Source organism: Botryllus schlosseri, chromosome 6 (genome assembly GCF_051294905.1).
Source record: "Botryllus schlosseri isolate E-star chromosome 6, Bs_hap1, whole genome shotgun sequence".
Lineage (NCBI taxonomy): Eukaryota > Metazoa > Chordata > Ascidiacea > Stolidobranchia > Styelidae > Botryllus > Botryllus schlosseri.
This window is the reverse complement of record NC_137241.1, coordinates 11,275,047-11,288,315: the sequence shown is the minus strand read 5'-3', so window position 1 is coordinate 11,288,315 and position 13,269 is coordinate 11,275,047. Positions and strand designations below refer to the sequence as shown.

Here is a 13,269-nt window from a genome sequence, read left to right as displayed (position 1 = left end):
AAAATGACTCGACTTGACTCGAGTCAAAACTATAAAAGTGAGACTGATTTGTGACTCTGAGGCATGTGACTTGGTTACAACCCTGTCTACAACATTATCCAGTTATTACGTCTAGTCTTCACAGCAATGCGGTTACACATACATAACACATGTTGGTGCTATTCAAATGTAAGCTGTATGTCGATCCCACAAATTGAGAAAATTCATAACAATATACGTAGCAATTCACTCCTTCCTTTCTTTTCGTTAAATCGCAATTCTTATGGTATATTGAATTGCTGAAAACTATATTAATTATTCAATAAAGGATTCTGAAATATCAGGATGACGACGGAGCTTAAAACATGTGGGAAAGAAACGCCTTCTTGGCTATAATGCCAATTGCCAGCTCCTCAAAACGTAATCGAATTGGTCAGGCATACCTTTACAAAGTAGACTCATTGTAAGAAAACAACGGTTTACTGATATCAATCATGTCCTTCGCAACCTCTATATCTACGACGACCGTATGGAGGGTGACTTGCAACCGGAAGCCATTCTTCGCAACGAGTCAACCTTAAAAACTTTCTGAGCCTGTCTTTTACCGAGAATTCGATGATTCAAATTCCTTAAAATTTATATTCCTGCTGATGTGTCGCGGCGTATGCTCGAAAGGCGATATATGGATATACCATACGGTTTCACGCACAGCTGCCTTCTATGAAGATTTCGCCGTTATATACTGAAATCACGGATAGGCTTAGGCTTTGATCTGGGTTGTAATGGCTTGAGTAACAAATTCTTGGTGACTCGACCTGTCTCGAGTCGAATGTGCACGCTGAGTTCAGAGTTTTCTGAAAAATATACCAAATAACAGTTTTTCACAGAGGCGGAAACGACAATCTGAAACTGTTACAAACTTCTGTAAATACATGGAGTTATACACGAGGAATAGAATTCATATATCTGTGGTCGCACTGCTGCTTACCTTCCTCTCTCCCACAAGGCCCCAGCGCCGGTCTCAAGAGAAACTCGAATGGTGACTTGGTGATATAAAAATAGAACAATGGCATTTGCCCATGTTCACAATCTTTTGTATTCTTCACCACGAGTACGTCGGGCCTACGACGACTCATGATTAAAACAAGGGGAGTATATAGAAATGTTCCAATTTATATCCTCGTGAGAGCCACTGTTTTAGTGGCTTATTACTTTATTCAATCGGCCAATCATCGTATTTTTGCCAATTCCATTGTTTACGAATAACGGTGATGCTTGAATGATCCGTGATATAATACATAATACTATTTTCTATAGCGGTGATCATAAAACATTCCAGTTAAAATCAAAGGTATTATTATCATTGTTACAGCACAGTGGCGCTTATCGCTTTTTTCAAGCTATGTGCTGCGACTGGAATGGACGATTTTCATTTTTGCTCTCGGGCGCCGCCATTTCGGCCTATGGTTGGACAGAGCTGAATCGAGCTTCATAGGCGCAGGTGGCTGTTTTGGAGTAGGTTACGTTATTTAACGCCGTGCGTTTTCGCTTGATGGTGGTTCCGCGTTTTGGTACAAAACAAGTGTTGTTAACATACTCATCAATACTATTCAATGTTTTGAGCGAAAAACCGAGCTGGTTTACAGTCGTTTTACAAAGCTTTTATGTGGCGGTGTGTGACAACTTTTCACTCACAAAAGTCGGGGAACAAGTAAGGCCCTGTGGATATGCAGCTGGGCGGCCAGGGCGGCAATGACACTAGTCATGATTTTCTGATGACTTCGACAGCCGTATATCCACAGGACCAACCAGTAATACCAGATAGGGTTATGCCTATCTGTGAAATAGTTGATCATAACGTAGGCTTACCATACGTCCTCTTTTTAGAAAATTTAGGTCAGATTTAGAGCAAATTGCGAGTGATATGCCGCAAATTAGCACATAATTGAAGCTCCGGCGGGTATTTCGGAGTGAAAAATGGTGATTTTAGCTGTGAGCGTAAAGCTGACCTTTTTTTTTTTTTTTTAGTCATCCACCTGGCAATGTGGAGAGAAAAACGGTATTTAAAGCTCTGAGCCGGAATGATGACCTTTTTTTTTCTAATCAACCGATCACAAAGTGGAAAAAATTAACCGGTTTTTGAGAATTCTACTCCGGTTTTGCAAGTTGCAAATTTCTGAAAAAGTGTCCTCTTTTTAGATTTCCAAAATATGGTAAGCCTATCATAACGCATATAAAGTAGTGAATTTATTCGACTAATTATCATTATGTTTTATGTGTACAGGTTGATTTGCAAAGTATCGTTAACAAAAAATCTATAGCCTATTTTATATAGCTTATAGGAAATCGGATATGAATGCAGATAAGGGACCGCGGACTGTGAAAGGAAGATCCCATTTGCACTGTTGCGTTCCAAAATGCAACAATGACTCAAGAATGACGATGAATTTATCTTTTCACAGGTTTCCTGTTAAAGAAGAAACGAGGAAAAAATGGGTACAAAACATTCGGCGTGAAGTTGGGCCAAATTTCAAAGTAAGTAAATCATCACATCTGTTCCAGTCTCTCATATGTTCTGTCCAGATAACTCTTGACATTTGTATAGATAACTGTAAATACGCGGGTCTGTGGCGAGCATTTTCATGAAAACGACTATAGACTAATTTCTGGCGGACGTCACTTTTTGAAAATGGGAGCGGTTCCTGGCATTTTTGAGTGGACGAAGTCCAGAGCACCAAGAAGGGTGTTGCTCAGGCATCAGAGGTGAGAAGAATAAATAAATTATCAATTTACAACATATATATGAGTAGCGAAAATCATTCCCATCAATCTGTAGCAAGCTGACTGACATGTTATGTAATCCGACTCATTTGTGATATGACCAATTTTATAATTGTTTGATATTTTTTGGTTACATCACTGGGACTAACTGTATTTGCAGTGGACATGACACTCAAGAAGAAATACCGGGTTCAAGCAGCACTGATCAGATCGCACACCTGCAAGAGCCATTGTTGGATCACAGCTATTGTAAAGAAGATTTACTGGTAGCATGTAGGCGAATTTGTTTGAATTACTTTTCATGTAGTTTCTAAGGAATCTGAAACTAGGTCCTTTGTTGTTCCTAATATGCTATTATAGTCTTCTGATTGGCATGTTCTGTCTGCGCTGCTCTGTTTGCACTCCCAATTGTCTCTCTTTTCGCAGCTTGCGATCGCAAGGTCTGAACGAAACGTTATTACAAGGTTCAATAACGGTTCAATGACGATGCGTATATTAACAAATCCTCTAGCACACTGAAGGGAGGATACAAACAAGTCTTGAGGCATGGTTGATTGCTATTCTATCATATTTGAAGAGACTCTTTGGGGTACAGAACTTTAATATACATTTTAATAATATATTCATATTAAAACCCGAAGCTTTTCGAGCTGACACTTCTCAAGGGCAATCGTCAGCAAATAGAGAATTTCAAAAACATGCATCTAGCTACATTGCATACAACCGATTATGACGTCATAGAAACAAACAACATGAAATACAGGCAAACCGCGAGCGCAGCTAGTGGACAATTTTTAGATTCACTACAAATTCCTTCTGCTGACACAAGCGCGGTCGGTGGATTTTAATATAAGTCGATTCCAGTGCAGACAGATGGAAATTAGTGCGGCCTTTACCTAATATCGAAAATCTTTCATCGCGATAGTTTTTAGCGCAAGTTGCATTCTCAACCAAATGCTTGCCGATGGCAGAGTTCATAGCCATGGCCTGATTACGTTCTAGTATTCGGAGATCAGTTACGGCTGCGTCTTCGCGAGAGTCCAATATGCGTGATCTAATAACGCTAGGGACATGTTGTTTGATGCGTTCCTGCAAGCGCTGAGTTGTTCTTCCCACGTACCGACAATCACAGTGGCACTTGAAATCATAGACTATATTGCTTTGTTGAAAAGCAGGAAGAACATCTTTGCGCGTTGCAGGAAGCAATTGTTTGGTGGTAAACACAACATTAGTTTTTACGTTATCGTAACAGCGATTTACAGCAGAAATCAATTGTTTTTCAAACCGGGAAGAGATGGGGCCCAGCCACGGCAAATGTATATATACATTTTCCTCAGACCGTGTGTTCGTGTTTTGTGATTTGTTGGGATTGAAATTACTGAGTTTTCTGTCCACAGAACTTTTGATGATGTGTTCGGGGTAGCCGTTATCGATAAGAATTTTGCGGATATATTCTAGCTCCGCGTTTAATTTTACATCCGAACAAATCATCAAGGCTCTGTGCACCAATGTGCCAATCAAATTTAGTTTACGGCGATTCGGGCTAAAAGAATTCCAGCGTATGTAATGCCCTGTAAACGTTGGCTTCCGGTAAACCGAAGTGACAAAGCTAACACCCCGTTTTTCCACCAGAACGTCTAAGAATGGTAACGAGTTAGCACGCTCTTTTTCAAATGTGAATTTTAAAGACGAGTGTAGAGAATTCAAGTTAACGAAGAAATCATCGAACTCCGTCTCATTTTGACAGATAACGAAGGTGTCGTCGACATAGCGACGGTACATGAATGGAGGCTTAGTTTCATCTGCGGCGAAAAGTCTGTTTTCATGGAATCCCACAAATATATTGGCTAAAATCGGGCCAAGAGGGCTACCCATAGCTACACCGTCGGTTTGCATGTAGATGGTATCGTTAAAACTAAACTCAACAGAGCAAGTAGCCGTATTAAGAAGTTCAACGAACACTTTACGCGAGAAGGAAGGTGGTGCTAAATCACCACCACCATATAGCGCGTCCGCACAGATATCAATGGTCTCCTTCAGCGGCACGTTCGTGAAGAGGCTTACGATATCATAAGAACCGAGAAACATATTCGGGTTTGGAAGGTCGGTGGTTTTCATCTCGTGCGCGAATGTAAACGAATCAGCGACGCAATGCGAATCATACATGGAACGCACTGGTTCCAAAACATCGATAAGCCACTTCGCGAGCTTGTGCTGCGCCGATCCAATCATAGAAAGAATTGGTCGAACGGGCACATTGGTTTTATGAGTTTTTGGCAGTCCGTACATACGTGGCCTCTGTGCCCCGACCGGTCTGATGGAGGCATAGACCTCAGGTGATATGGAGCCGTTTTTCTTGAGGCTGAATAGTCGGCGCTGTATCCGTCTTTCAATCTTGGCGATGTTATCGAATTCAGCAGCGGGACCAAGTGTCTTGAATTTTGATTGGTCACCCAAGATTGCTTCCATTTTGAGTATGTAATCCCGTTTGTTTAGGATTACAACCCCAGAGCCCTTATCCGGCTTGCTAATGTGAATGTCTGGATTCTGTCGCAATGCTCTTATTGCACGAAAACATTCCTTCGTCATTAAAAAATTTTCCGAATCAATAGGATATCCACAATAGGCATGTGCCAAATCACTCAATCTTGCTTTGAGGGCAGGCAAATTATCAGCGGAGCTCGCCTTGCGATGATATAGTTGAGCCATTAACACTTCAAATTCTGCGAATACCTCTTCACTTTTGATGGTAGTAGGTGGTAAACAAAAGTTGAGACCATGAGACAATACGAACTCTTCAGTGGACGTGAGCTTGTAGTCCGATAAGTTAACAATATTTTTCCCGTCAGGACTAGCATTGTTACCAAAGCGTTGGGTAATAAGACGGCTCAAGTTACGTTCATTCTTAGCCAAGTTCTCTTTTTCCTTTATGGTATCTATAGATGCCAGGTACCGGGTGAACCGAATCAAATCAAAGAATGACAAAAATCCACGAATTTCTTTCTGTAGTGACCGACATATACGATGTAAGGTAGCAAGCAACTTGTTGTTCTTGTCGATTTCATCATATATAAATGCACGCTCAATATTTGGGGTGAGGCGTGCTCGAGACCTCTCTATCCTACCTTTGATAAACTTCGGTAACGTCTTTTTGGCGATGCAAGCCTTCAGAAAGGCTGTTGTAGACAAAGCTGTTCTCAATCTTCCCCGACTCTTTATCAGCGTATTGATGGTATTTAGCTGCTGCTTGTTGTACCGTTTTCGGAAGTATTTGAAGAGACTCTTTGGGGTACAGAACTTTAATATACATTTTAATAATATATTCATATTAAAACCCGAAGCTTTTCGAGCTGACACTTCTCAAGGGCAATCGTCAGCAAATAGAGAATTTCAAAAACATGCATCTAGCTACATTGCATACAACCGATTATGACGTCATAGAAACAAACAACATGAAATACAGGCAAACCGCGAGCGCAGCTAGTGGACAATTTTTAGATTCACTACAAATTCCTTCTGCTGACACAAGCGCGGTCGGTGGATTTTAATATAAGTCGATTCCAGTGCAGACAGATGGAAATTAGTGCGGCCTTTACCTAATATCGAAAATCTTTCATCGCGATAGTTTTTAGCGCAAGTTGCATTCTCAACCAAATGCTTGCCGATGGCAGAGTTCATAGCCATGGCCTGATTACGTTCTAGTATTCGGAGATCAGTTACGGCTGCGTCTTCGCGAGAGTCCAATATGCGTGATCTAATAACGCTAGGGACATGTTGTTTGATGCGTTCCTGCAAGCGCTGAGTTGTTCTTCCCACGTACCGACAATCACAGTGGCACTTGAAATCATAGACTATATTGCTTTGTTGAAAAGCAGGAAGAACATCTTTGCGCGTTGCAGGAAGCAATTGTTTGGTGGTAAACACAACATTAGTTTTTACGTTATCGTAACAGCGATTTACAGCAGAAATCAATTGTTTTTCAAACCGGGAAGAGATGGGGCCCAGCCACGGCAAATGTATATATACATTTTCCTCAGACCGTGTGTTCGTGTTTTGTGATTTGTTGGGATTGAAATTACTGAGTTTTCTGTCCACAGAACTTTTGATGATGTGTTCGGGGTAGCCGTTATCGATAAGAATTTTGCGGATATATTCTAGCTCCGCGTTTAATTTTACATCCGAACAAATCATCAAGGCTCTGTGCACCAATGTGCCAATCAAATTTAGTTTACGGCGATTCGGGCTAAAAGAATTCCAGCGTATGTAATGCCCTGTAAACGTTGGCTTCCGGTAAACCGAAGTGACAAAGCTAACACCCCGTTTTTCCACCAGAACGTCTAAGAATGGTAACGAGTTAGCACGCTCTTTTTCAAATGTGAATTTTAAAGACGAGTGTAGAGAATTCAAGTTAACGAAGAAATCATCGAACTCCGTCTCATTTTGACAGATAACGAAGGTGTCGTCGACATAGCGACGGTACATGAATGGAGGCTTAGTTTCATCTGCGGCGAAAAGTCTGTTTTCATGGAATCCCACAAATATATTGGCTAAAATCGGGCCAAGAGGGCTACCCATAGCTACACCGTCGGTTTGCATGTAGATGGTATCGTTAAAACTAAACTCAACAGAGCAAGTAGCCGTATTAAGAAGTTCAACGAACACTTTACGCGAGAAGGAAGGTGGTGCTAAATCACCACCACCATATAGCGCGTCCGCACAGATATCAATGGTCTCCTTCAGCGGCACGTTCGTGAAGAGGCTTACGATATCATAAGAACCGAGAAACATATTCGGGTTTGGAAGGTCGGTGGTTTTCATCTCGTGCGCGAATGTAAACGAATCAGCGACGCAATGCGAATCATACATGGAACGCACTGGTTCCAAAACATCGATAAGCCACTTCGCGAGCTTGTGCTGCGCCGATCCAATCATAGAAAGAATTGGTCGAATGGGCACATTGGTTTTATGAGTTTTTGGCAGTCCGTACATACGTGGCCTCTGTGCCCCGACCGGTCTGATGGAGGCATAGACCTCAGGTGATATGGAGCCGTTTTTCTTGAGGCTGAATAGTCGGCGCTGTATCCGTCTTTCAATCTTGGCGATGTTATCGAATTCAGCAGCGGGACCAAGTGTCTTGAATTTTGATTGGTCACCCAAGATTGCTTCCATTTTGAGTATGTAATCCCGTTTGTTTAGGATTACAACCCCAGAGCCCTTATCCGGCTTGCTAATGTGAATGTCTGGATTCTGTCGCAATGCTCTTATTGCACGAAAACATTCCTTCGTCATTAAAAAATTTTCCGAATCAATAGGATATCCACAATAGGCATGTGCGGACGCGCTATATGGTGGTGGTGATTTAGCACCACCTTCCTTCTCGCGTAAAGTGTTCGTTGAACTTCTTAATACGGCTACTTGCTCTGTTGAGTTTAGTTTTAACGATACCATCTACATGCAAACCGACGGTGTAGCTATGGGTAGCCCTCTTGGCCCGATTTTAGCCAATATATTTGTGGGATTCCATGAAAACAGACTTTTCGCCGCAGATGAAACTAAGCCTCCATTCATGTACCGTCGCTATGTCGACGACACCTTCGTTATCTGTCAAAATGAGACGGAGTTCGATGATTTCTTCGTTAACTTGAATTCTCTACACTCGTCTTTAAAATTCACATTTGAAAAAGAGCGTGCTAACTCGTTACCATTCTTAGACGTTCTGGTGGAAAAACGGGGTGTTAGCTTTGTCACTTCGGTTTACCGGAAGCCAACGTTTACAGGGCATTACATACGCTGGAATTCTTTTAGCCCGAATCGCCGTAAACTAAATTTGATTGGCACATTGGTGCACAGAGCCTTGATGATTTGTTCGGATGTAAAATTAAACGCGGAGCTAGAATATATCCGCAAAATTCTTATCGATAACGGCTACCCCGAACACATCATCAAAAGTTCTGTGGACAGAAAACTCAGTAATTTCAATCCCAACAAATCACAAAACACGAACACACGGTCTGAGGAAAATGTATATATACATTTGCCGTGGCTGGGCCCCATCTCTTCCCGGTTTGAAAAACAATTGATTTCTGCTGTAAATCGCTGTTACGATAACGTAAAAACTAATGTTGTGTTTACCACCAAACAATTGCTTCCTGCAACGCGCAAAGATGTTCTTCCTGCTTTTCAACAAAGCAATATAGTCTATGATTTCAAGTGCCACTGTGATTGTCGGTACGTGGGAAGAACAACTCAGCGCTTGCAGGAACGCATCAAACAACATGTCCCTAGCGTTATTAGATCACGCATATTGGACTCTCGCGAAGACGCAGCCGTAACTGATCTCCGAATACTAGAACGTAATCAGGCCATGGCTATGAACTCTGCCATCGGCAAGCATTTGGTTGAGAATGCAACTTGCGCTAAAAACTATCGCGATGAAAGATTTTCGATATTAGGTAAAGGCCGCACTAATTTCCATCTGTCTGCACTGGAATCGACTTATATTAAAATCCACCGACCGCGCTTGTGTCAGCAGAAGGAATTTGTAGTGAATCTAAAAATTGTCCACTAGCTGCGCTCGCGGTTTGCCTGTATTTCATGTTGTTTGTTTCTATGACGTCATAATCGGTTGTATGCAATGTAGCTAGATGCATGTTTTTGAAATTCTCTATTTGCTGACGATTGCCCTTGAGAAGTGTCAGCTCGAAAAGCTTCGGGTTTTAATATGAATATATTATTAAAATGTATATTAAAGTTCTGTACCCCAAAGAGTCTCTTCAAATACTTCCGAAAACGGTACAACAAGCAGCAGCTAAATACCATCAATACGCTGATAAAGAGTCGGGGAAGATTGAGAACAGCTTTGTCTACAACAGCCTTTCTGAAGGCTTGCATCGCCAAAAAGACGTTACCGAAGTTTATCAAAGGTAGGATAGAGAGGTCTCGAGCACGCCTCACCCCAAATATTGAGCGTGCATTTATATATGATGAAATCGACAAGAACAACAAGTTGCTTGCTACCTTACATCGTATATGTCGGTCACTACAGAAAGAAATTCGTGGATTTTTGTCATTCTTTGATTTGATTCGGTTCACCCGGTACCTGGCATCTATAGATACCATAAAGGAAAAAGAGAACTTGGCTAAGAATGAACGTAACTTGAGCCGTCTTATTACCCAACGCTTTGGTAACAATGCTAGTCCTGACGGGAAAAATATTGTTAACTTATCGGACTACAAGCTCACGTCCACTGAAGAGTTCGTATTGTCTCATGGTCTCAACTTTTGTTTACCACCTACTACCATCAAAAGTGAAGAGGTATTCGCAGAATTTGAAGTGTTAATGGCTCAACTATATCATCGCAAGGCGAGCTCCGCTGATAATTTGCCTGCCCTCAAAGCAAGATTGAGTGATTTGGCACATGCCTATTGTGGATATCCTATTGATTCGGAAAATTTTTTAATGACGAAGGAATGTTTTCGTGCAATAAGAGCATTGCGACAGAATCCAGACATTCACATTAGCAAGCCGGATAAGGGCTCTGGGGTTGTAATCCTAAACAAACGGGATTACATACTCAAAATGGAAGCAATCTTGGGTGACCAATCAAAATTCAAGACACTTGGTCCCGCTGCTGAATTCGATAACATCGCCAAGATTGAAAGACGGATACAGCGCCGACTATTCAGCCTCAAGAAAAACGGCTCCATATCACCTGAGGTCTATGCCTCCATCAGACCGGTCGGGGCACAGAGGCCACGTATGTACGGACTGCCAAAAACTCATAAAACCAATGTGCCCGTTCGACCAATTCTTTCTATGATTGGATCGGCGCAGCACAAGCTCGCGAAGTGGCTTATCGATGTTTTGGAACCAGTGCGTTCCATGTATGATTCGCATTGCGTCGCTGATTCGTTTACATTCGCGCACGAGATGAAAACCACCGACCTTCCAAACCCGAATATGTTTCTCGGTTCTTATGATATCGTAAGCCTCTTCACGAACGTGCCGCTGAAGGAGACCATTGATATCTGTGCGGACGCGCTATATGGTGGTGGTGATTTAGCACCACCTTCCTTCTCGCGTAAAGTGTTCGTTGAACTTCTTAATACGGCTACTTGCTCTGTTGAGTTTAGTTTTAACGATACCATCTACATGCAAACCGACGGTGTAGCTATGGGTAGCCCTCTTGGCCCGATTTTAGCCAATATATTTGTGGGATTCCATGAAAACAGACTTTTCGCCGCAGATGAAACTAAGCCTCCATTCATGTACCGTCGCTATGTCGACGACACCTTCGTTATCTGTCAAAATGAGACGGAGTTCGATGATTTCTTCGTTAACTTGAATTCTCTACACTCGTCTTTAAAATTCACATTTGAAAAAGAGCGTGCTAACTCGTTACCATTCTTAGACGTTCTGGTGGAAAAACGGGGTGTTAGCTTTGTCACTTCGGTTTACCGGAAGCCAACGTTTACAGGGCATTACATACGCTGGAATTCTTTTAGCCCGAATCGCCGTAAACTAAATTTGATTGGCACATTGGTGCACAGAGCCTTGATGATTTGTTCGGATGTAAAATTAAACGCGGAGCTAGAATATATCCGCAAAATTCTTATCGATAACGGCTACCCCGAACACATCATCAAAAGTTCTGTGGACAGAAAACTCAGTAATTTCAATCCCAACAAATCACAAAACACGAACACACGGTCTGAGGAAAATGTATATATACATTTGCCGTGGCTGGGCCCCATCTCTTCCCGGTTTGAAAAACAATTGATTTCTGCTGTAAATCGCTGTTACGATAACGTAAAAACTAATGTTGTGTTTACCACCAAACAATTGCTTCCTGCAACGCGCAAAGATGTTCTTCCTGCTTTTCAACAAAGCAATATAGTCTATGATTTCAAGTGCCACTGTGATTGTCGGTACGTGGGAAGAACAACTCAGCGCTTGCAGGAACGCATCAAACAACATGTCCCTAGCGTTATTAGATCACGCATATTGGACTCTCGCGAAGACGCAGCCGTAACTGATCTCCGAATACTAGAACGTAATCAGGCCATGGCTATGAACTCTGCCATCGGCAAGCATTTGGTTGAGAATGCAACTTGCGCTAAAAACTATCGCGATGAAAGATTTTCGATATTAGGTAAAGGCCGCACTAATTTCCATCTGTCTGCACTGGAATCGACTTATATTAAAATCCACCGACCGCGCTTGTGTCAGCAGAAGGAATTTGTAGTGAATCTAAAAATTGTCCACTAGCTGCGCTCGCGGTTTGCCTGTATTTCATGTTGTTTGTTTCTATGACGTCATAATCGGTTGTATGCAATGTAGCTAGATGCATGTTTTTGAAATTCTCTATTTGCTGACGATTGCCCTTGAGAAGTGTCAGCTCGAAAAGCTTCGGGTTTTAATATGAATATATTATTAAAATGTATATTAAAGTTCTGTACCCCAAAGAGTCTCTTCAAATACTTCCGAAAACGGTACAACAAGCAGCAGCTAAATACCATCAATACGCTGATAAAGAGTCGGGGAAGATTGAGAACAGCTTTGTCTACAACAGCCTTTCTGAAGGCTTGCATCGCCAAAAAGACGTTACCGAAGTTTATCAAAGGTAGGATAGAGAGGTCTCGAGCACGCCTCACCCCAAATATTGAGCGTGCATTTATATATGATGAAATCGACAAGAACAACAAGTTGCTTGCTACCTTACATCGTATATGTCGGTCACTACAGAAAGAAATTCGTGGATTTTTGTCATTCTTTGATTTGATTCGGTTCACCCGGTACCTGGCATCTATAGATACCATAAAGGAAAAAGAGAACTTGGCTAAGAATGAACGTAACTTGAGCCGTCTTATTACCCAACGCTTTGGTAACAATGCTAGTCCTGACGGGAAAAATATTGTTAACTTATCGGACTACAAGCTCACGTCCACTGAAGAGTTCGTATTGTCTCATGGTCTCAACTTTTGTTTACCACCTACTACCATCAAAAGTGAAGAGGTATTCGCAGAATTTGAAGTGTTAATGGCTCAACTATATCATCGCAAGGCGAGCTCCGCTGATAATTTGCCTGCCCTCAAAGCAAGATTGAGTGATTTGGCACATGCCTATTGTGGATATCCTATTGATTCGGAAAATTTTTTAATGACGAAGGAATGTTTTCGTGCAATAAGAGCATTGCGACAGAATCCAGACATTCACATTAGCAAGCCGGATAAGGGCTCTGGGGTTGTAATCCTGAACAAACGGGATTACATACTCAAAATGGAAGCAATCTTGGGTGACCAATCAAAATTCAAGACACTTGGTCCCGCTGCTGAATTCGATAACATCGCCAAGATTGAAAGACGGATACAGCGCCGACTATTCAGCCTCAAGAAAAACGGCTCCATATCACCTGAGGTCTATGCCTCCATCAGACCGGTCGGGGCACAGAGGCCACGTATGTACGGACTGCCAAAAACTCATAAAACCAATGTGCCCGTTCGACCAAT

The 13,269-nt window shown here is 42.0% G+C and overlaps 1 long non-coding RNA gene across 1 annotated transcript; it reads left to right on the top strand.

Annotated features, from left to right (window-relative positions):
* The first annotated feature begins 1,872 nt into the window (after positions 1 to 1,872).
* Positions 1,873 to 3,024, top strand: LOC145440178 (uncharacterized). Its single transcript, XR_013915453.1, has 3 exons — positions 1,873 to 2,514; positions 2,585 to 2,742; positions 2,921 to 3,024. It is a non-coding gene; the product is annotated as an uncharacterized LOC145440178 (long non-coding RNA).
* Positions 3,025 to 13,269: the final 10,245 nt, after the last annotated feature.